This window comes from Peromyscus californicus, unplaced genomic scaffold (assembly GCF_007827085.1).
Source record: "Peromyscus californicus insignis strain IS unplaced genomic scaffold, ASM782708v3 Scaffold_9__1_contigs__length_137607984, whole genome shotgun sequence".
NCBI lineage: Eukaryota > Metazoa > Chordata > Mammalia > Rodentia > Cricetidae > Peromyscus > Peromyscus californicus.
Genome location: NW_026294617.1, coordinates 2315420 through 2339665, shown reverse-complemented (window position 1 = coordinate 2339665; position 24246 = coordinate 2315420). Strand labels below are relative to the sequence as shown.

At 39.4% G+C, this 24246-nt stretch overlaps 1 protein-coding gene across 9 annotated transcripts in view; it reads right to left on the bottom strand.

Moving 5' to 3' along the window:
* The window catches only part of Tbl1xr1 (TBL1X/Y related 1), a 139977-nt gene that overhangs the window by 34642 nt on the left and 81089 nt on the right, over nt 1–24246 (bottom strand). For 3 of the 9 annotated variants that reach the window (XM_052732119.1, XM_052732115.1, XM_052732118.1), the window contains one exon: nt 8508–8736. The exons of the other annotated variants lie outside the window; for them this stretch is intronic. The gene's annotated coding sequence lies outside the window, so the exon portion shown is untranslated. The remainder of the gene's footprint in view (nt 1–8507; nt 8737–24246) is intronic. 9 annotated transcript variants of the gene reach the window in all.

Here is a 24246-nt window from a genome sequence, read left to right as displayed (position 1 = left end):
AGCGCCGAGCAGGGAGGCTTCAGCCACCTCCTCTGGTGCTGTGATGTCTACACACCTGGCAGACTTGCTTCCTGTATCTCAGAATCTCATAACATGGTGTTCGAGTCATGATCTAGGTATGTGTAAAACTAGGAGGCTGGAACACAGTTCTTAGAATGCCACACTCTTACTGGATAGGGTAGGGTAGGACAAGAAGCATACTACAACATGACTTAAGTATATATAATCATAAATCTATTCTCAAAATTTAAAAAGTGGTCAGAAAACTTCTTGTAAGAGCCAAACAATAAATATTTGAGTTTCTGCCAGCTGTACAGTCTGTCACAACTACTCAGTGTTACCATGTGGTGCAAAAACAGTAAATGCAAACAAATGGACATGGCTGTGTTCCAATAAAACTTTATTTGTGGATAATGAAGCTTATATTTCACAGTAATTATTGTGTTAAATATTAGTCTTCTCCCCCGCCCTGATCCCCCCAACCCCCACTGCAGCACATTTTTTTTTTTTTTTAAATGAAAGGAAAAAAAACAAAACCTCCTTTTGATTTTGGTCCTTTTGAGGAAGGTGGTGGGCTGGAATTGACCCATTGTGTATCGATCTGTTTTAAAAAATCTATGCTGGTATTTACTCAGAATAAAGGTGCATCAAACATGTGGGCTTGTGCTAACTGTCCCGCTACAGCATGGCTCTTGTGTATGGATGGCCCTTGCGAATCACACTGGGTAGATCTGGAAACGGAGGTGAAAGGACATCCTGGCAGACATGTTCCAGAGTAACTGCACCACAACCATCCTGATTCATAGAAGTGCCAATGGTCTGCTCCTTGGTTGAAGAGAATTAGATTTCCACCTACTTGTGGTACTGTGTGTGGATTAAATGTGCTAACAGAAACAGTACTGAAAAGGCCGCTGAGGTGAACCTGCTGAAGGGTAGCAAGCCTCAGAGACCTGACAAACACAACAAGGTTATGGCCATTCACCCAGAACCTTCCTGGTTTGTGGGAAAAAGGCACTTAGTTCACTGCAACTTGGACAACACTGAGTGCATACAAGTCAGGGCAGTGTGCCTAAGCAGGCAAAGGATGTAAAATACGGGTGACTCACAGGTACCATCCATAGCACAGTGAAGAGGATCTAGTCATTTAATTTCAGTCTTTTGAGAATAGCTAATTACATCTGTTACTACGGCATACATACTTCTTCCCATTAGTTTGGAATAGTAAGGAAATGAAGGGGGTGGGGTGGGTATACAGAGCCCTTGCTAGACAATAGGTAAAGGATCTGGTTAAATATACGTTGATTTTCCTTTTCAGTATTATCTTCCTCACTTCAATATGGCAAGACTCACATATAAGAAAAGGCTATGTACTCCAAAATACTCAAATACTAATATTTTTTTCCTTTTTCTCTTTTGGTTTTCTCTGTGTAGCTTTGGAACCAGTCCTGAAACTTGCTCTGTAGACCACGCTGGCCTCAAACTCATAGAGAACCACGTGCCTCTGCCTCCCCAAGTGCTGGGATTAAAGGCGTACTCCACCACCGCCTGGCATCAAATACCAATTTCTGATGACTACTAGAAGTGCAGGACACAGTGAATAGATGAGACCACTGAGAGAAACTCAGCAGTAGGAGGTCTCTCCCATGTCACCAATCTGTATTAACAGTGGAAGCTATCACAATAGTTTACACACAATGTTATCTTAACAAATGGCATCACATCCTCAAAGGCAACCAGCACATGTCATACACAGACTATAAAATCTCTACTGAAATCTCAGAAATACACAGCATCTTCTACTAGTACAATCCTGACTGGGGGGTGAGCTCTCAAACCCATGAGCAGATGAAAATCTGTGGTCATGTTGCTCACTAGGGCCACATGAAGTACTATGCCAAGTTGACTTTGTGAACCCAAGATACACTGTGGCAACAGCACCTCTTTAACATGGTGGGCTTATAATACCTTTCAACTCCAAACTCAAAATAGCATAACTAGGAACACAGTCTGTGTACAAGTGTATAGGAAGTGACCTACCTTGGATGTGACTGTAATGGAGACAGGGTCTTTCAAGGTCTCTAAGTTCAAATAAAGCAATGTGGGTCTTACTTGGTTGGTTCCCAAGTTGAGACACATCAAGGATACATGGGCACAGAAGAGCCTCAGAAGACACTGACCATAAAGGTCCCTTGACCTTGGATCACCTAGGAACCTGAGAACAGGCTTCTTTTCGCCACTCAATCAGTGGGATTTGTTACAGTATCTCTAGCTAATATAAAATTACTATTGTTTGGTTTTGTTGTTTAGGGGGAAGGCTTAGCTGTGGTACCCTAACTATTATCAACCTCCTGAGCTCAAGTGATCCTGTTGGGATTTCTACATCCCAAGTCACTGGTACTATAGGAACGCACCACCAAATGTGGCTTTATCACTACAAAGTCTGAAACTCTATGTAATCATTCTTTGATACTTGTAAACTTGACATCTGAATTCACAGAGCCTGAATCTGTTCTTCAGAAACAGACTTCATCTTTGAACACAACCATGCCCCTCAGAATCACTCGAAAGGAACTCGGTATATTAGCACCTAGTACCTCCTGCCAGCCAGTGCCCTACTCTCCCCGCAATAAACAGCACTCAATACTGGACAGCACTGAAAGTACTCTACTCTCAATTTCCTACCTAACTAAAAATAATGAAGACCTCACCAATGTTTGAGGTAATGTCAATTTGTGTACTTAAAGTACATCCAAGGAAGGAAAGTTTTCAGACATTCTTAGCATCTTCTAAAACGTATCTTAAAAGACAAGTAATTTCTAGTATTTTAAGACTAAATCATATCCTTCTTTAAAAGCCCATTTGTAACCTGCAAAGCCAAGAAAACATGAAGATCTTAATGTGATTAGACAATCTCAGGAAGAAACCTCCTGAATGAAATGCATGTTCCAGGTTCTTTGATAACTAATCAAAAATAAATTTAAACCCCAGTTTAACAAACATCAAATCAATTCTTTTTCTTCCAGTTTTTTTGTTTTTGTTTGTTTTTGTTTTTTTTAGTCTATGAAGCCCTGGATGGCCTGAAGCTCACTCTATAGATTAGACTGGCCTCTAACTCACAGAGATCCGTCTGCCTCTGCCTCCCAAGTGCTGGGATTAAAGGCGTGCGCCACCACCGCCCGGCTTACACTTATTTTTTTGTGTGTATCAACACTATGGCTTGTGTACATACGGTTTAAGGATGGCTGCTGGCAGTCTCTCTAATCAAAACAAGAACTCCCAAGTTGGGGAGACAGCTCAGTAGTCAAAAGCACTGGACACAGAAGCAGGAAGGGTGGAGCCCGGATCCCCCATGCCCACAGGAAAGCTGGACATTGTGGCGTAAGTTCCTAACCCCAGCATTTCCAGTGTGAGATGGAGAGCAGAGACAGGAGTACCTTGGAAGCTGGCAGCAAAAAGCAAGCCTGGAGGTGAGGATTCATCATATACATTCACACTACGGCACACTGACTAATGCCCACAAGTACACATGTACCATCTGGGGGGGTGGGGTTTAAAAAAAGAAGAAACCTGACTCCTAAACTAAAGATAAATGCTATTTAAACTGTATTTTCTATTGTAAGATTCATTCCACAAAATTCACACTAAAATGGAAAAAATCCTTTATAAAGTCAATGGATCTATCTACATCTCATATATTTTACAAGGCATAATTAATACTTTAAATATAATGCTCTAGTGCAGACAGCCTACAATATCTTCACATGCAACAGCAACAAATACAGATCAAAGAGTAAAAGCAGAAAAAGCAGAAGAGAAAACAGTCACCGTCTTCGTCTGACATACAATCATCTTCAGGTTAGTCTTTAAAGAGTACACGTGGCAAGATGTTCACTTACACAAAAGGGTACTTTCTTTTTGTATTTATAGTTAATTTTGTGTTGTTTTTTACACAAGAGAGTCACAATTGTTTTATACTAGCAAATACTAGATTGGAATCCCAAATAAGCCATTTCAAAGGGCCTTAGCAATGTATCTAGCAGAATTTACAATCAGAATTTACAAGAGTCAACTTCATCAATTAACAATAACTATTCTCCTACTGAAAAGACCTGTGGTGAACTACTTCAGAGTTCAGATGTTGTCTGTAACTTCCAAACCATACAAAAAAAGTGTTTACAAAACTATCTACAAATCCCTTTAAAAATGGAGAGTATACAGGAACTTACTGAGTGTTGAATTACTTAGTAAACTCTAGTTCAAACACATAGATGGGGCACTGAAGGGAGACATGAAATCCAGTAGACAAAGCAGGTCACATGATACATTTTCTCAATGATCTGGTGGAAACCAACTACAGGATTCAAGGTAAACAAATCATTTTCTTGCTGAAAAAGAATGTGAGAAAGCCCAGTGTGGGAAGTCGAACCAGGAGCAGCATGAAAAGCTCATGGGCATAGGAAGCAGCACTACCACCTCATACTAAACCAATCCAGTCTACTGTGGCAGCTTCAGGCTTATGAGACAGCCCACACTCTCCAAAGACGGGTCAACCAACAGAACAGGCAAGCACTGTGCTCTTAACTCGGGCACTGCAAGAAGAGTAGAGAAAACCATGCTGGCCAAACCAAAATTATAATGATGTTTTTGAAAGCATTTCCAGAATAAGGAGGCAAGTAAGCAAAACTAAGACTACCGAACTTAAGTAAGTTGAGAAAAGTGCTCACACATTGTTATACTTAAAATTATTGCAAAAACCAAGAGTGAAAATTTGTACCAGATGGTCCTGGTAGCTAACAGGTGACAGACAGAGACTAAGTAAGTGTCTAGTGTAGTGCTTCAAAAAGAAGAAAACTGTAAAGAAGGAATCAGCACTGACCCTAACAGACAATGGGAGCCGGTTCAAGTCAAATGAATAGAATGAAGCTGCATTTAGTGTTAAGGGACAATACAGAGACCTCGGAAGTGGGGAAGAGCAAGAAAGGTGACAGCACTTCCTCCAGGGTTGTCTGCTCTAAAAAACCAGCAGACAGACAGACAGACAGACAAGCCCACAGAAGAACCAAAGCAAACACACAAAACAAAAATCCACTCCATAACCTGCTGTGGGATCTTCTGTATGGCAAATGTGTTGTTGATTGGTCAATAAATAAAACACTGATTGGCCATTGGCTAGGCAGGAAGTGTAGGCGGGACAAGGAGGAGAATAAAGCTGGGAAGTGGAAGGCTGAGTCAGAGAGACACTGTCAGCCGCCATGATGACAAGCCGCATGTGAAGATGCCGGTAAGCCACAAGCCATGTGGCAAGGTATAGATTAATGGATATGGATTAATTTAAGCTATAAGAACAGTTAGCAAGAAGCCTGCCACGGCCATACAGTTTGTAACCAATATAAGTCTCTGTGTTTACTTGGTCAGGTCTGAGCTGCTGTGGGATTGGCGGGTGACAGAGATTTGTCCTGCTGTGGGCCAGGCAGGAAAACTCAAGCTACAATAACCACCCAAGGCCAGACAGGGTTTAGCCCTTGTAGTATCCTGCCAAGGAAGTTACACTATCTCTAGCTGTTGGAGATGTACCCCCCCCCCCCCCCACCTCACAGCAAATGTCTCACTGTTATGGCTGTGGAGGCACTCACAGTTTTAAGTCAAGGATAGTAAACACATGTGTGCATGGCAAAATGCGATCAGCGTGGTACTGGGTCTCAAAATGAGATCTACAGAATTTTATGGCATCCTGGGGGCAAACTTCCTTTCATACAATGTTACTTTTTTCACCAAGGCTGTGACATTTGCATGGACATTACCAAGCAAAGATGAGCTTCCCACCTCACAGGTAGGAACATGTGTTATGAATTTTCCATCACTATGCATGACAACAAAACCAAATGAAAAGGTCTCTCTGAAGAATTAATTTTATTAATATCTTAACACCAGTTTGACTTTTAATATCCTAGTTAACAAAACACCAAGCTTACTTAGACCTTTGCTTCTAGGGCTGATTTGGCTGTACCCTCATTAGTTTACACTTCAAAAAACACAATGGCTTCTCAAGTGGCATCCCACAGATATTTCTTACAAAATGAATGAGGTAAACTCTTACTCAAGAAAATATTAACGATTTGTTGGCGAAGATTAAACTGAAGCTTTTAAATGAAAAGTTTATGATTTTGGAAACACTGTCATAAGTTTGCTAATGGCCCAGTTCCTAATCTTAGTGAGTAAAGGGGTGAATTAAGGTGTATCACAGGCTTGAAAAATCGTTTTCAAATGGCCAGTACAAAATGTACAAAATTATGCATGAATAGAGGGTATATTAAAAAGTTTGAGAAAGGGCCAGGTGTGGTGGTATGCATTATTAATCCAGCACTTGAAAAGCAGAGGCAGGTGGATCTCTGAATTTGAGGCCATCCTGGTCTACACAGCAAGTTCTAGGCAAGCCAGGGCTACCATAGTGAGACCCTGTTTTGGGAAGAAAAAAAAAAAAGGTTTGAGAAAGGCTGGTATATTTAAATATGAAAAAATTACAAAAGGGGGCAGAGAGCTCGGCAGTCCAGAGCACTCTTCCAAAGGACCCAGCCCTGGATAGGGGAGGAACTCCAGACGATCAGGTGCTCTGGCCTCTTCAGGAACATACCTCCCACACACAAATAATTAAAAATAACAGCAAAAAAAAAAAATCAAAAACATATACAAATTTCACTGATATAATTTTGGAGCTGGTGTCACAGTGAGCCCTTAAAAAGAACTGTTCAATTGCTGAGATTCAGGCTAGTAATAAAGAAGACTATCAAATTTATTCCAAAAATAAATTCTGATTTTAATTTGGAAACTTTCCAACTCTCTTTGCACAGCCAGGCTCCCCATATGTTTCAACTGCAGCAACACATCTTCACACCCGAATCTAGAACAGATGTGAATACCCAGCTGTGCATCAAGCCAGAGATTAGAGGATTTGCAAAAACATAAAACAATGTCGATCTAAATACTTTTCTTGGAAAACACTTTTATTTCATAAAACACATGATTTGTGTTACTATGTTTGCATGGAGTTTTGTTAAAATATGAATTATATATTTTTATACTTTTAGAATCTCATACAGTAAATACCAATACTACATATAACCCACATTTTTAAAAAAGAGCCTTTTGCAGTTAATAAACTGTGGACACTTGAGGACTGCTGGTATAAAACTCCACTCCTTCCTGCATTCCAGTTATCATCTCTGCCACAGTCAGTTTTCTGGGGAGAAGGGGAACTACCTCATTAGGGCACAAGAATTGTTTAGATTTTAACCTGACCTAAATCTTTCATTTATGCTCATGTGAGAATATGCATTACCCCAATGTACTTAATAATAGAATGAATACTAACTTAAAAGTCCTAAGTATCAGTATGCAGAAGATCTAGTCCTTATTAAATATATGGCATTTAACTGAATCATCAGAGAAGTAAAAATAATAAATATTTCTGAGACCACACCTCTGTATATGGAGTTCTCTACAGACATTCACAAAATTGAAAATACTGAAAATGAGTGTTTTAAGTCATGCACTCCACAAATATTTTACTGAGTTCTACATTATATACCTGCCATTGTTCTGTGCTAACACAGAGACTCATTAACATTAAAAATAAAGAGGGAGGTGAGAGAGTTGGCTCAGTAGTTTAAAACACTTTTTGCTGTTAACAGGGGACCAAGATTCAATTCCAAGCGTCCACATGGCAGCTTACAAAACCATAAAGCCAGTCAGTCCCTCCTCTGGACTCCTCAGGTAGCAGGCATGTTCACGGTGCACAGACAAACATTCAAGCAAGACACTCATACATGTAAACTGAAAATAAACTGAGGTCAGTCATGGTGGCATAGCCTTTAATGCCAGCAGTCGGGTGGCAGAGGCAGGCTGATCTCTATGAGTTCAAAGCCAGTTTGGTCTACATAGTGAGTTCCAGGACAGCCAGGGCTATGTAGAGACCCTGCCTCCAAATAAATAAATTAATTAATTTTGAAAAAAAAAATTTTTTTAGTAACAGGGAAAACAGCTGAGGAGAAAATATAAACAAATCACAATGACAAGTTCACGATAATGTCACTGAAAACAAGCATTCTATGTGCTAACTGAAAAGAATTAAAATCAAAGGAAGGGCACACATTAGAAAAAAGAAACAGCAGCATGGTGCTCTCTCCCATGGGCTTTTGTTCCCAAAGAGATCATGTTCAAGGCTACAAAGGAGTGTAGCTTTCTTTAGGATGTGTGTGTGAGAGTGTGTGTATACCTACACACAAACATTACACACACGGAGAAAACAAGACACAGCACTGCAGAATCATATTTTACCATACACCACACCTGACAGTGGCACAGAAATAAAGAAAGAGGCACCAGATGAGCAACAATTTTAAAATTCTTTTCAGGCAATTTAACAAGTTACAGGTGGTACAATCATATGTGACATTTTATACGCTAAAATGTCAGCAAAGGGGTCAAGAAAACAGAGGCGTAAGTGTTACCGGAATTATTGACAGCAGCTTGCTAGCCAATTGTAAGGAGTGGCTTGGCCCACTGGGCACGGTCTTCTCTGGAGAGACGTGACCAGAAGAGAAGGGGGGTTGGGGGCTTGCTCTCTCTTGGACGGTGTCAGCGAGCAACTGAGAAGCGTGGCTGGCAGTTTGGTCACCTTCTCCCTCGGGAACAAAGAGGCGGCAGCAGCTGGATCAGCAGAGTCGTGGCAGCTTCGTTCTGTATTGTAAGTGTATTGTATTGATTTTACCTGTTAATAAACTCTGACTTGATCCCAGACTGCCTTCCCTCTTTACCTGGCACCAACGTGGCAGTCTGACCATGCCATCTCAGGGCACGCATGCTGTATGCCCAACCCCTGGCTTTTGTTGTTGTTGTTATTGTTGTTTTCTTCAAGAGAGGGTTTCTCTGTGTAGCCTGTCCTAGAACTCACTCTGCAGCCCAGACTGGCCTCGAACTCACAGAGATCCACCTACCTCTACCTCCCGAGTGTGGGGATTAAAGGCGTGCACCACCACCTACTGGCTCCAACCCCTGGCTTTTAAAATCCCTTTCTGGGATGCAGAGCTGCCTGGACACATGTAGCAGAATCCATCTGGGCGACTTTAGCCAATACACCCAGGAACGTTCCTAATCTGCTCTGTAGTCAACCAAATCTCCCGCCTTGCGTTTCTGCCTCCCCACTGCCTGGAGGCCCGTCTCCTCCCCAGTCTGGGCACCTACATACACAGAGTGATTCCCTGAACTGGCTCTGCTGCAAGGCTCAAGCACTGTGGAAATCCTGAGCATCCGCTCAGCATGCAGAGCCTGACCTGCTTTGGCGGAACACCGGCTCCACAGGCTGGTCAAATATGAATACTACATCTACAACAATTATCTGGGAAGGTGAAAGGAAGGGAGGGAGGGAGGTTAAAAAGAATAAGGGGGAAGGGACAATCGTAAAACCTTCCCAGGCCAATGACTACAAATATCACAACGCAGGAAATTAGGACCCTGCTCACTGCTACTATGGATGGAATGCTAGAAAATTCCTGATGAGATAAGCAACCTAGCTAAGGATCAATACAATTTCGGTCATAATGGTTTTTAGTCTGGCAATTCATATCTTATCCTTAAAAAAAAACTAAACATGAGAAATTGACTGAAAGGATACAGGCCATGGAACATGATATGCAAGACTTACAAATAATTACTAAGGTAAAGAGGACAGCTTTGACTAATAAGATAAAGGCCTGAGAGGTATTTACCAATGAACAAAACAAGAAAATGGCTGATAAAATGCAGGCGTTACAAACAGTTACTAAGAAGGATAAGACAGCTCTTACTGATAAGATGAAGTCATTAGAGTTATTTATAAATGAAGAGAACAAATAAGTGACTGGTAATATGTGAGTTGTAGAACAGCTTACTAATCAAGATACACAACCCTTAAAAGAAACAACTACTGGTAAATTACAAGCCTTAGAAAAATTTATTAAAATTGATAAGAAAAGCATTTAGACACAGAAGAATTCAGAGGAGAAGCAAAAATCACCATTACCTTATGGAATTAGAGAAGAGCAGCCTAAGGTTGTTAAAACACCAACTATGAGTTATCCCATTACTATTTATGAAAGACCAGCAGATGACAAGTATCCCAAAGGATATAAATGGGATCCTATGTAAATGTTAGACTTAAGGAATATTAAGGAAGCAATAGTTTCCTGTGGTGTGCATTCAGCATATGTGAGGCAGATGTTGAATGCAAGGTGCTCTCAGAACAAAAATTACTCCAAAGAACTGGACACAATTAGTTGCAGCAGTATTGGAATATGGTCATCAGTTAGGATGGAACAGCTGGTTGAGAGAAGGACTTAAGGCCCTTGAACAGCAAGGTAGGGTTACAGGTTTTGAGATTTCCCAAGATCAAATCCTTGGTGAGGGCTTTTATGCTGACATAGATGATGAACACACCTTGTCCCTATGCCTTGCAGCAGCCTTAAATGCTTGGGACAAGATTCAAGAATCAGGAAAAAGGTCCGAACCATATACTAAAGTTATACAAGGCCCAAAGAACCCTTCACTGGATTTTTACAAAGATTGACCTCAGTTGTAAAAAGAATGATATCAGATCCAGAAGTTAGATGAGTACTAATTCAACCTTCAGCTTTTGAAAATGCTAATTTACAATGCAGGAGGATAATTGGGCCTTTAACTATCAGATCAGCACCCACAGAAGAATGGATCCAATACACAGTCAATATTGAGTCTCTTAACTATGATGATACTTGGGTAGGAGAGGTGATTTCCAAAGGCTTAAGGAAAAATCAAAATGTTCAATGTTTTAATTGTGGTAAACAATGTTATCTTAAAAAGAAATTGTAGGCAGGGTGTTCCTAGAAACATTTCTTCTTGAGATAACCCGAACAGAAGGCCCTAACCTTCTGGATTATGCAGAAGACGCAGCAAAGGCCAACATTGGACCAAAGAATGCAGATCAGCGAGGGACAAGCAAGGCAACCCTTTCCCATCAGAAAAAGCCTTGAGGGGTTTCTCACAGGCCCCCATGTTGAACTTGGTTCAGTCATTCCCTGTTACCATGGGGGAAACTCCTCCCCAGAGCAATTAAAGGACCTAGTGCCTATGGTAAAAAGCCAATACATGATACAATAGTTTTAGAAGATAAAAACAAAACATTCAGGAGAAATGATAAAACAAATATTTTGGCAAATTTCAATAAATGATCAAAGACCAAAGGTAAGAGTGTAAATAAATGACATTATAATTGAAGGTCTTTTAGACACAGGAGTAGATGTGCCTATAATTGCACCAGAACCATGGCATCCAAACTAGCTTCTTCAGGAGACAGATATTCAGCTTTTAGGGATTGGAACCTTATCTCAAATAAAACAAAACACAAGATGGGTTCAATGTATAGGACCAGAAGGACAGAGAGGAAAATTGAAGCTATATATGGCTAACAGAGCGATGAATTTATGAGGCTGTGTTTTGTTACAGCAATGGAATACCCAGATTAACATTCCAATCTCAGAAACAGACCATAAACCAACATATGTTTCTGGGAAAAATATCAAAAAGTATTGTAAAGAACAGTCACCAACCATTCAGGTTGTACAAGAAAAGGGCACAACAGCTGTTGATCTTTCATAGGTACCAACAATCTATCTTTAAAATGATTAACTGACAAACCTGTCTGGGTGGACCAATGGTCTTTGACAACAAAAAAATTACAGGCCTGAGAACAGCTGGTACAGGAGCAAAAAATTGAAGAATCAATCAGTCCTTGGACTTATCCTGTATTTGTTATTAAAAAGAAATCTGGAAAATGGGGAATGCTGACAAATTTCAGAGCCATAAATAAAGTAATTCAGCCAATGGGCTCTCTACAGCCTGAAATTCCCCTGCCTTTTCTGTTACCTAAAGAATGGTCTATTACAGTATTGATTTAAAAGACTGTTTCTTTAATATACCTCTACAAGAAAAGGATAGGGAAAAATTTGCCTTCAAGGTGCCTACTTATAATTCTCAGCCTGTAAAAAGATCTCAATGGAATATTCTCCCACAAGGGATGTTAAATAACCCTACCATATGCAAATATTTTGTACAACAGCTGTTGGGAATAATTTGTGTAGTTTCCTCAATCTATAATTTACCATTATATGGATAATACCTTATTAGCTGATTCAAATGTAGATACTTTAGAAAAAAATGAAGAAGTAAAGAAAGTTTTGCCTTGCTTGGGATTACAAATTACTCCTGAAAAAATACAAAGAGGAGATTCTATTAATTACTTAGGATATAAAATAGGTTTACACAAAAATTAAACCCGAAAAGGTACAAGTCAGGAGAGATCAACTGCATACTCTTAATGACTTTCAAAAATTGCTGGGAGACATTACCTATCTACAGTCCACTATTAGAGTAACAACTCATGAACTGAGTAATTTGAATGAATTATCAGCTGATGCTGAGAGAGAATTGGCTTTGGTGGAAAAGATATTACAGGATGCACATGTGGATCATTTAGATCCAGAGCTTGACTGCATTCTGGTTATTTTACCCTCTACAGATCCCCTACAGGGATTTTTAATTCAGAAGGAAAAATTTATCTTAGGGGATATTTTAACCACATAAACAGTGCAAAATTAAAGACATACGTGGACAAGGTTTCTGAGTTGATTCTAAAAGGAAAATTGAAGACTTTGTCAATTGACAGGAATGGACCCAGCAGAAATTGTAGTACCTTTTACTAATGCTGAAATTCCCTCTTTATAAGGGCAGAAAATGAACACTGGCAAAGATCTGCAGCAAGTTTTTTTTGAGAGAAATTAACAACAGATATCCCAAAAGCAAGAGACTTCAATTCATAAAAAGAACCAATTGGTCCTTCCTCACATTGTATGAGGAACACCAATATCTGGAGTCCCTACATTCTATATGATACAAATAAATCAGGAAAGGCAGGTTGTAAATCAGGAAATTTAATTAAAGTGGCTCAAAGCCCTTATGATTCTGTCCAAAAGTCAGAATTATATGCTATTCTCATGGTATTAATGGACTTTAGAGAACCTTTTAATATAGTTGTTGGCTCCCAATATGCAGAAAACGAACTGGAGAGACGGCTCAGTGGTTAAGAGCACTGGCTGGTGTTCCAGAGACCCAGGTTCAATTCCCAGCACCCACATGGCAGCTCACAATTGTCTGCAGCTCCAGTACCAGGTGATCTCACACTCTCATACCAATGCATATAAAAATAAATTATCAATATGCAGAAAGAGTTGTTTTATACATTGAAACCGCTGAATTTATTCCTGATAAATCTGAATTAACTTCATTATTTGAACGATTACAGGGAATAGTCAGGAATGGGAATCATTCCATATCCATAACATATATCAGATCCCATATGGGTCTGCCAGATCCTCTAGCATAAGGTAATGTAATGATGAAAATGATCAGTTAGAAGTAGGAAAAGTGCTGGAGGCCTCCGGGTTTCATAAAAAACGCCACATCAATAGCAATGGTTTGAAAAAGGATTTTTCCATCACTTGGCAACAAGCCAAGGAAATTATAAGAAAATGTCCTACTTGTTCCTTATATAATTAAAATCCACTACCTGCAGGAATTAACCCAAAGGGTAATCAAAGAAATGAAATTTGGCAAATGGGTGTGTTTCATTTTTCAGAATTTGGAAAATTAAAATATGTACACCACACCACAGATATATATTCAGGATTTCAATGGGCAACTACTTTGAGTTCTGAAAAGGCTGATTCTGTAATTACTCATCTATTAGAAGCCATGGCCAACATGGGAATACCTGTACAAATTAAGACAGACAATGCTCCAGCATATATGTCTCTAGTAAAATGGAATTTTTTTCTGCACATTACAAATAAAGCATATTACAGGTGTACCACACAATACAACAGGACAAGAGGTTATAGAAAGATCTAATTGCACTTTAAAGGAGATGCTAAATAAACAGAAAGGGTAATAAAGGCCTGAGAGATAGACTACATAATGCTTTATTTAAATTTTCTAAATGCTAATGTGAAAGAAGTAACAGCTGCATAGAGATACTGGACAGTAGAAGAGACTATTGAATTAAATTAGCCTGTGCACTTTGAAGATGTGCTGACTTCAGAATGGAAACCAGGATATGTGTTATGTTGGGGAACGGGTTTTGCTTTTGTTTCTACAGGAGAAGAAAAGCTATGGATACCAACAATATTAATAAAGATTCGATTCAAACAGGAGAGATCTCTTGATCAGGAGAAGTGATTATTCATCAACCCAAGATTAATAAAGATTAGATTCAAACAGGAGAGATCTCTTGACTAGGAGAAGTGATTGTTCATCAACTGATGTGATAATTCAATATGTCAAAAGAAAAAACTCAAATTAGGATGGGGGCAGGGCTCTGTTTTTATCTTTGCAAGAAAATAAAAGTATCCATTTTGAAGACATCAAGGACCTTTGGACAGATAGACATCTAAATAAGAAGAGAGAACTGTCTGGAAAAAATTACCAAGAAAAGGAATAATCTGGCTTAATGGTATAATTACTTTCTACAGGGTAAAAATCTCTTTACCCCTAGAAATATTTGTAGTCTCAACTTAATTAAATACTAAAATTGGCTTCGGAGTTGGAGAGTGGCTCTCTCTTTAACGAAACCCAAGCATGTTGTTAAAAGAAAACTCCGAGTCTCTGTCTCATATCAGAAGAGTCACCACCTGGTATGGGACAGAAGAAAACCAAAATCTGGGGACTACTATTGCCACAAATCTCTTTCCCCTCAAATCAATTTTGACTCATTAGAACTTTCTTTAGGTATGATACTATCTTAAAATTTAAACTTTCCGTTTTGATATTTATAATGTTTAAGTTTTCCACAGTGAACAATAAATTTTCCTATCAGCAATCTCTGACGTCTCCAAAAAGATGATGGGGCCCCACAACAACGATCCTACCTGAATTGTATTAATGCCATTGAGCCGTTAAACATCACCCAAAGATCAGCTCTGGGCTACAAACTGCTCAGGACAATTCCAAGAAGGCTAGCTGAGATGATCCACCTTCTTGCATCACTCCAACCACATCTTCAGATGAGCTTTAACCATTACTCAGAGACTGGCTATGAATGTTGCAGCTAGTTCTAAGACTTAACTGTTGCTTCAGTTTTTTCAGGGTCCCATAGAGAAACTGTCATGCCCCCCTCAAACCCCTGGACAACAGGAAGCAATTCTAAAAACAGGATGCCCATGTTTCTCAATAGGTGGGGTGGATGGTTTTGGTTTTTCTAAGGGTTATAAATAAATGTCATCTGTAGGGGATTGGTAATAAGTTGTTATAGGGTTGGGGGTAGAACTAAAGAGATTAGACTTAGAGACCTCATTGGAATAGAAAAAGGGGGGGATAGACATGATAGGATAAAAATGTAGATTATTAAATCTACTTGTAAACTAAAAAAGCAACTATCAGTTTTAAATAAATTACATTGATATGGATTCCTGTATATTGATACAAGTTCAATATTTTTGTTATACAGTATTTATGTTTAAGATATTTTTGTATATCGATACAATTTCAAAATTATTTTTGTTATATTGTACATATGTTCCTATTTCTGTTTAAGATATTTTTGTATACTGATACAAATGCAAAGTTATTTTTGTCATATTGCATTATATATTTCTGCCTCTGGTTAAGATTTTTTATATTGTTTTATATTATTTTATATTTTTATATATTATATTTTATATTTTTATATTAATTTCGAGGTTATTGTTCTTATACTGTACGTCTGTTTCTATTTTTGCCTAAAGTATTAATTTTATAGCTTGCTTATTTATATAATGTGAAGCTTTAGTCCTTCAAGCTATATAAGTTACTAAGAATTACAGGTTAATAGTCACCCATATTTGTCAAATGTATAGTCACGTTAGTTAGGTTTTCTAGGTATACAGAGATATGTTCAAAATAGGTAATCTTGAAACACTTCAAAGACCTACAGAATACGGCATTTAAAATGCTTTAATAACTTAGAATGTTTTTGACGTTAGACACATCTGCTCCTGGCAGCACTGATCTACTGCCGAGAGGATAATGGGAACCGAAGACACTACATGTGGAGTTTGTTTTCTTTTTCTCAAAACTGGCCTTTTTGAGCAAGAAACTGACCTTGCCTCAACTGCTGACAGTAAATACGCTGTCCAATCTAGACAAGCAGGACACACACAACAAAAGTGACTGCCGAACTTTGCCAAGACTGGGTAGGACAGTCCTTCAAATTTTCCTGTTTCTGAAAATTCCGTCAGCTATCCCAGGTCATATAGGCCAAAGATGGATGCTGCAGAGGAACCGTGGGGGACTGTTCAGGGGCCAATTTCTGTTTCTGTCATTTCTTACATTTTTTGGAAGTCGCTTACTTGTACTTCCTGCCTACTCTGGTAATATTATTTTCCTTCTCAGGTCTTTGATGAGATTAAAGACTAGATAGTTACAGTTAGTCATCCCAAATCTTAGCTAAAAACATATGAGAAACAAAACTTAAGAGTCTTCACTTACTTGATAATTGTTCTTGTTATATGTAGTTTCATTTCTGTTAAGGTTATTACCTTTCCTTTCTCCTGGACAAATACTTGATAATAGTTTTTATTGTATATAATTTTATTATGTTAGGATTAGAACCTTCCTTCTTAATTAGACAAAAAAAAAAAAAAAAAAGGAGAAATGTTATGGGAATTATTGATGCCAACCCGCTAGCCAATTGTAATGAGTGGCTTGGCCCAATGGGTGTCGTCTTCTCTGGAGAGATGAGTCCCAGTAAGAAACCAGGGAAGGAGACACTTGCTCTCTCTTAGATGGTGCAGAGCTGGCAGAGAACCACTGAGAAGTGTGGCTGGCAGTTTGGTCCCCATCTCCCTTGAGAACAAAGAGGCAGTAGCAGCTGGATCAGCAGCATTGTGGCAGCTTCGTTCTGTATTATGAGTATACTGTACTGATTTTACCTGTTAATAAACTGACTTGATTCCAAACTTCCCTCTTTACCGTAAGTGTCTAACAAGGTCAAAAACAGAGCATACACACTGTTGGTGGGAACTACATGAAAACTGTGGATGAATTAGAAAATGCTCAAACATAAGATGACAGGGCACTCTTTTTTTTTCCAGATCCCTATGCATAAGCTATTATTACCATAGACCACTGAGAAGCCTCGGAAAAAAAGAACTGTAAGCTGAGCCCTCCCACCTCCATCCAACCTACTAACACACAAACTTCCAGTATTGAGATTGGTCCAGTAAATAAACCCTCTACCTTGAGAACTGCCTCCTCCCCAACTCCCCAGAACCCTAGCAGTATTCTAAGAACAGAGCACACAAACAGTATGTTTGGGTATCTGTAATTTACCCCATAAAAGCATCCTTATCACTGTAAACAGGATGGCTTAAGAGTAGCAGGCCTTCAAGCCCGAAGTACTCAAGTTCACATCCTTTGGCTGCAGCTTCTGAGTGGCCAGAACCAAGCAGACAGAACTCATCTCACAGCCATAGTGACTACAGCTCAAAACTCAGCACAATGGTAGGCCTTTCAGGAGTCATTGCAGTCATCCAGATGTTTCCCTCAGCTCAGAGCAGCAGAGGTTCCTTCTCTGATCTTCATGTGGCCAGCATCCACTCTTCTCTATGTGTCTGCCCAAAGTTTGCTGGTTTTATCAAAACTCTATCTACACTGAAGCCAGCTTGCTCTGATGACTCAGTTTGAGCTGAGTACAACTCCAAAGATTCTGTTCCCAACAAGATGTCATTCATAGTCCTGAAGGAATTGGGGGGGGGGTATTAAAAGGACTTTTTAGTAACACGTTATAACTTTCAATTTCCCTACTAATCAATAAGCTTAGTATAATGAGGTTTAGATCAGATTTCCAAGTTCGAAAGAACTACGCCCAATGGTTATAAGGTATGATTCCCCACCTGAGCAGACTGAGCCTTCATCCTAGTGGCTCTTGTTCAGCAACTAAAACCCTCCACTGCCACTCAACAACATAAATTATCCTCAAGCCTACTACTAATTTGAATTAAATAAAAAAACAGATAAATAAAAAATCAGGTTAAATTTGTAATAATGGAAATGTCTCAATAAGACAAAAAAATACTTAAGATTTCATCTCTTCGTGGTATAGCACTGTACTCTGTAAGCTACTTCTGTTTGCAGAGCACACAGCAGTAAAGTTGCTGTGGGATGGTCCGTATGTCAAATGTGTTGCTGATTGGTCAATAAATAAATCACTGATTGGTCAGTGGCCAGGCAGGAAGTATAGGCGGGACAAGGAGGAGAATAAAGCTGGGAAGTGGAAGGCTGAGTCAGAGACACTGCCAGCCTCCACGATGACAAACAGCATGTGAAGATGCCGGTAAGCCACGAGCCATGTGGTACAGATTAATGAAAATGGATTAATTTAAGCTGTAAGAGCAGTTAGCAAGAAGCCTGCCACGGCCATACAGTCTGTAACCAATATAAGTCTCTGAGTTTACTTGGTTGGGTCTGAGCAACTGTGGGACTGGCGGGTGACAAAGATTTGTCCTGACTGTGGGCCAGGCAGGAAAACTCTAGCTACATAAAGTAGAGCCTGTCAGATTATCCTGTACATCATCCATGTTCTACGAGCCTCCTCCCTTAGGATCTTTCTGCTCCCTCCCCAGCAATGGTTCCTTTCTAGTTTCCTGGATTCTACAAGTACTGGTGATATGACGGGGGAAAGGAAAATAGTGGAGAGGAAGGTTTAAGTGGCCAGAGTAATGGGAGGGTAGTGTAGAGAAGGAATAGAGGGAAAGATAACACTAAGGATATTAGAGAAGGCCGTATGGAAGCCACATGCATCACCTCCTCAAGAACTCACACCTCAGTATAAGACATTGAGACTAGATTTCAACGTGAATTATGAGAACAGTGTTCATGACACCCAGGGTAACAACATCTTACTGGCTGGTCAGTTATCAGTACCACTGAAAGGAATGTAACTATAGTTTTGGCTGATAATTCTTGGCTTTTGGTATTTCGCTCACACAAACTGCTCTCTTATCTCTTCTCAGATCTTGGCCAAACTCTTGTATCTGTTTTTAATTCAACTTATGAAGTTAAGTTCATGACTGTGTCAATATTTCCTGTCATAGTTACAGTGCCTGATTAGACCACGGGAGCTAAAGATAAGCAACTGCCTTACTGAAAGCTTTCCCTTAAAAACAATGATCAAATCTAAGAAACCATAGTGACAAAATTCAACTTTCAAAGTAACAAAACTAAAGATTTGTGGGTAGTGTGCAGTGGGGCAGTGCAGGGAGCCAGCTTTGGACCCCATCTATTCTAGGTAGGTGTTGTACCACTGAACATTACATCTGTAGCTAATAACCAAGTCTGTAAGGAGGTTAGCCTACATAGTTGGTTAGTACTGGAAAACAAGCTGAAAATGGTGAAAGGCAGCTGATGAGTGAAGAAAAAAACACATTCTGTGTGCTCATTTAATTTTTAAAATTTAATCTGTTTAAAAACTCACAGCTCACCCTGTGTGTAATGTCACCCAATCAAGTCATACATCAAGCTATAGCAAGAGTGATGGTGCATGTGATGTACACAACCTCTGTGTTCATTGTTTTTTTTTACTCAAAGAAATTACACTTCTGAGGGCAAAAGACCTTAAGGATCTGAGGCTGCTACTGGTTTTCCACCTCCTGTCTCCTAAATGTAACTAACTGCTTACATCCAGCTCAGAGTCCAGGATCTGACAAACTCAACTATGGTCTAAAGTGAAGATGAGTCAGCTGCCTTTCTTGTTGCTCACACTGATGCCAGGTTCTTATCTGATGAACTCGAAACTCCAGAGGTGTGAGAACTAACAGACTTAACTTTGTAGAAGGAATCTATCACAATTCACTTAGGACATCTTCTGGGGACATAGACAGAATCAAGCATTTAGTGCAAAGAAAACTTGTTAGCAAGGGACTGCTTACAAAGAGGCCAGGCCGGGGCTATGGAGCATTGTGACCAAACCAGTTATTTTAAAACAATTAATAGCCGGGCAGTGGTGGGGCACGCCTTTAATCCCAGCACTCGGGAGGCAGAGGCAGGCAGATCTCTGTGAGTTCAAGGCCAGCCTGGGCTACAGAGTGAGTTCCAGGAAAGGTGCAAAGCTACACAGAGAAACCCTGTCTCAAAAACAAACAAACAAAAAATAAAAACACAATTAATAAATGCTAATCAAAATTGTTAAAAGAATGGCATTTTTTTGCTCATTTTAATGCAAATTACTTTAAATGATTCTAAAATAACTTGTCATATACACAATTTGTTTCTTAGTCATCAGAATATTTCACCTTGGCAATGCATGATATACATAAAGCAATATTTGGAATTTTTTCCAGTTTAAAAAAAAAAACAAAAGCAAAATAAAACTATCATGGTGGAAATGAAACTGTGGCCCTAGGATAGAAATCTCTCAAACAAAACTTTCACTTATACTAAGTACATTTTCAACTATACTTTTGAGATTATGACTTACAGTCTTAGCAAGGTGATTGAATGGTGGTTACTGGGGCTCCCATCCATCAGGAGCTACTTCAGCATCTGTTCCACCTGTCTTCCCCTCCCATCACCATGTCACAGACTTCAACATTAAGGTATTTATCCTGTGTGCATATATGCGTGCGTGTAAAGAGTGCGGGTGACCTCAGGTAGCAGTCCCTCCTTACCCCTTCCTAAGAAGACACAAGCTCTTTGTTGTTGGCTGCTGCACATGCCAGACTAAGTGGCTCATGAGCGCCCAGGGAATCATCTGCCTCCACCTCCATCCACTAAGGAGCAATGGGATGTTCATACTGGTTCTAGGGATCCAAACTCAGGCTCTCCATTGAGTCATCTTCCCAGCCCAAGACATTTAATAATAAAAAATGAACAGACTGGATATTATGAACAATGCTGACCCTATAAAGTGTAAGGCAGCTCCTGTACACACTAAAGATGACCAATGGCTCCCTCGGGTCAAAACCACCCTGGAAGAAGTCACCCATCAGAGACCAGCAGACAAACACATCTTTGGTACAGAAAAAACTAGTTGATGTGTGAACTGGCACTCCCATTTGATTGCTCCTGGATAAACTTCCTACTTGAGGGAGATGACGGGGAATAAACTCAAGGTCCCATCCATGCTAGGCAGGTGCTCTGCCACTCAACTACAATCCCAACCTCTTACCTCCCACTGCAGGAGTAAAACACACATTTTTAGTCTACTTCTAACATCTGAAGACCAAAACACTTGGCATAGATACAGTTTGTCAGAACAAAAACAGTTGGAGCCGAGCACAATGCAGCCTCTGCTCTAACAGCTACAACAGATGGAAAGGATGTACTGTAATTTATTGCCATATATTTGGGGAGAAAGACAAAAGGACAAAAAGTAGTTAGTTGGACATGGTGCTCACACTTTGGAGATGAGTGTAAGAGGAAATGTTCAGGACCAGCCTTGGTTATATAGCAATTTTGAGGATACTCTGGGCCACATGGGAACACCTTTGCTTTTTTTAAAGTTCTTAGTACAGATAATTTCATGTCATTTTGTTGCGGTATATTTGATTGCACTGTGAAAGCTGAGACTGTGTTAATAAAACCAACCTTGGGTCAGGAAGCAAAGCCACCAACTAGTTGACAGAAATTAGCCATAAGAGTATAGAGGAGCCAGGGAGATGGATAAAGAGATGCAGAAAAAGAATAAGGAGAGACTAGGAGTTTTGGCAACCTTTTTGGTTTGGGACGGGTGGAAGACCAAAAAGGAAGGTCAGCTGGTTGCTTCTCAGCTTCTCTGAGCTAGCAGGTTTTCACCCCAACATCTGATTCCTGAGTCTTTATTGGTAAATAGAACGGTAGTGACTTAGTTAAAAGCTACATTTGGCAGCAGCCACAGAGCCGGTGCTAGCAGGACCAGAAATCCCACCAGGCTACCACCTGAGCAATGGGCACTAACTTCGAGTCCTCAGGGCCACAGAACAAAACATCAGTAGATTCAGGTGCAGCCACTAAGCTGATGAAAAACATCTGACGCCCAACGTGGAGCACCAAATGTAACAGGCCTTTCTTTGGATCACCAGCTCCTGAATAATGACACAAAGACTGCTTATTAATTTTGACAGCTTGGCCTTAACTTAGGCTTGTTCCCAACTAGCTCTTAAAACTTAAATAACCCATTTATATTAACTCTACTTTCTGCCACATGGCTTGTTTCCTCTCCTCAGTACAATATGTCCGACGACTTCCTCAGAGTCTGGCTGGCAAATATCCCACACCCCAGATCAGAGTCCTGCCTATCCTCCTGCTTAGCTATTGACTGCTCAGCTCTTTATTAAACCAATTAGAAGATGCCTTAGATGGGTGACGTAAAACAGCAACACATCTTCACACAGTGTGATTAAATATCCAGCAACATCATTTACCTTAAGAAAATTGCTTAGTCTCTGTTTCACTGGGAACATGTGTTTCAGAACTCGGAAAGGAAAACTTAATAGAAACAAGAGGTGATGGAATTAATGGGAAGCAAATCTCATCAACTACAAACTGTATTTTAATAGTAATATTTGATAATAATAGTAGTTTTTGAACTTTATCAAAAGTTTTTCATCTTTATAGAAGATAGTAATATTTGATCTTTCATTATCATTCACACACTATATATATATTTATACATATACAGATATATTATACCACTCTATCATGATAGCTTTCCTAAGAGAAAGAATAAAGCTGGACATCCCAGCAATGCATTATTTTTGTAGCACTGTGCCTCTTGGTCACAGCTCCATAAAGGAACCACACAAATCCAAACAAACTGTGACTATCTGTATTAGCACACTTGAACTTATATCTAAAATGCAGACTTTTGTGTAACACAGGTATGTGTTCATGTGTGTGTACACATATATGGGCATGCAAGTGACAGCCAGGGGTCAAAGGTTGGAGTCTTCCTTAATTGTTCTCCAGGTTACTTTTAAAGGCAGAGCTTGTCACTAAGCCTGAAAGCACAACCATCTGACTGGAATAGTTGGCCAATGAGACCCAGGATCTTGCCAGTCTCCATCACCTCATACTGAGTTACAGATGTGTACCTATGACCAGCTTTGTGTGGCTTCTGGAATCCAAACCTACACCCTCATACTGGTATAGCAAACACTTTACCCACTGACTCTCTGCTGGATCCCTAAAATGTAGACTATGTTTAAGTAAAGTCTTGTGAACTCAACTTTGATAATTTCAGCATAAAAATTCATACAGCACATCTTTCTTGAAAAAAAACTGTCTTAAAACTATTTATAAGTGATAATTTGATCAAGTGAGACAGTAAGCAGAAAATGAAAAGCATTTAAAAAACCTGTTCACATATGATCCCAAGTACTGCATGCATGTGGGTACCCATCCAGTCCAAGTATGTGCTTCATACAAGGTTTCGGTCTTTTTACTGTCATTCTGAAGTACAACAAGCAGCACCCCTTACCTGCTAAGGAGTCTACAATTCCTAGTTGCCCTAAAAGAGTAGATGGTTGCACACCATACATATACTTTACTTCTGTCTTATATAATAATTTAGTTATAAGAAAAGTACAGTAAAAGATTAAAAATGTCAACATAGCACTATGGTCCAGCAACAGCCAAGCTGGTGGACATCATATACAGTTTGGATACAAGGACAGAGATATTCACTCTCTTGGTAGATAAGACAGCTCAAGATTTCAAACAACCTAAAACTTACAAAATGTATATTTCTGCAATTTGCCACATAATATTCTCAGACTGCAAGTGACCAGCTCCCCTTAATTCTTGAAAAAAAGAAAGTCAGATAAAAAGGAATAACTAAGCACACACTTAAGCAAGTGTGTTCTGTCTTCTCACTTCTATTGGTATTTACATTCTATATTTTTCTATTTCCCAAGTAATTCAGAGCTAAGAGCACAGAAAGAAGAATGTTACCAATGAATCATCTGAACTATTATTAGTAAACTGATCCCAACTGTGACGACTGAATAAAACATTCACTAACAGGAACCTGACTTAGACACCTTCCCCTACTAGACTTTATTTTAACATTTTATGAAAAACATAAGACATATAAATAAAAAAAATGCTCATAAAGCTACTGAATAGACTAACATTTCCTTGTATTTATTACCAAAAACAAGATAGTCATGT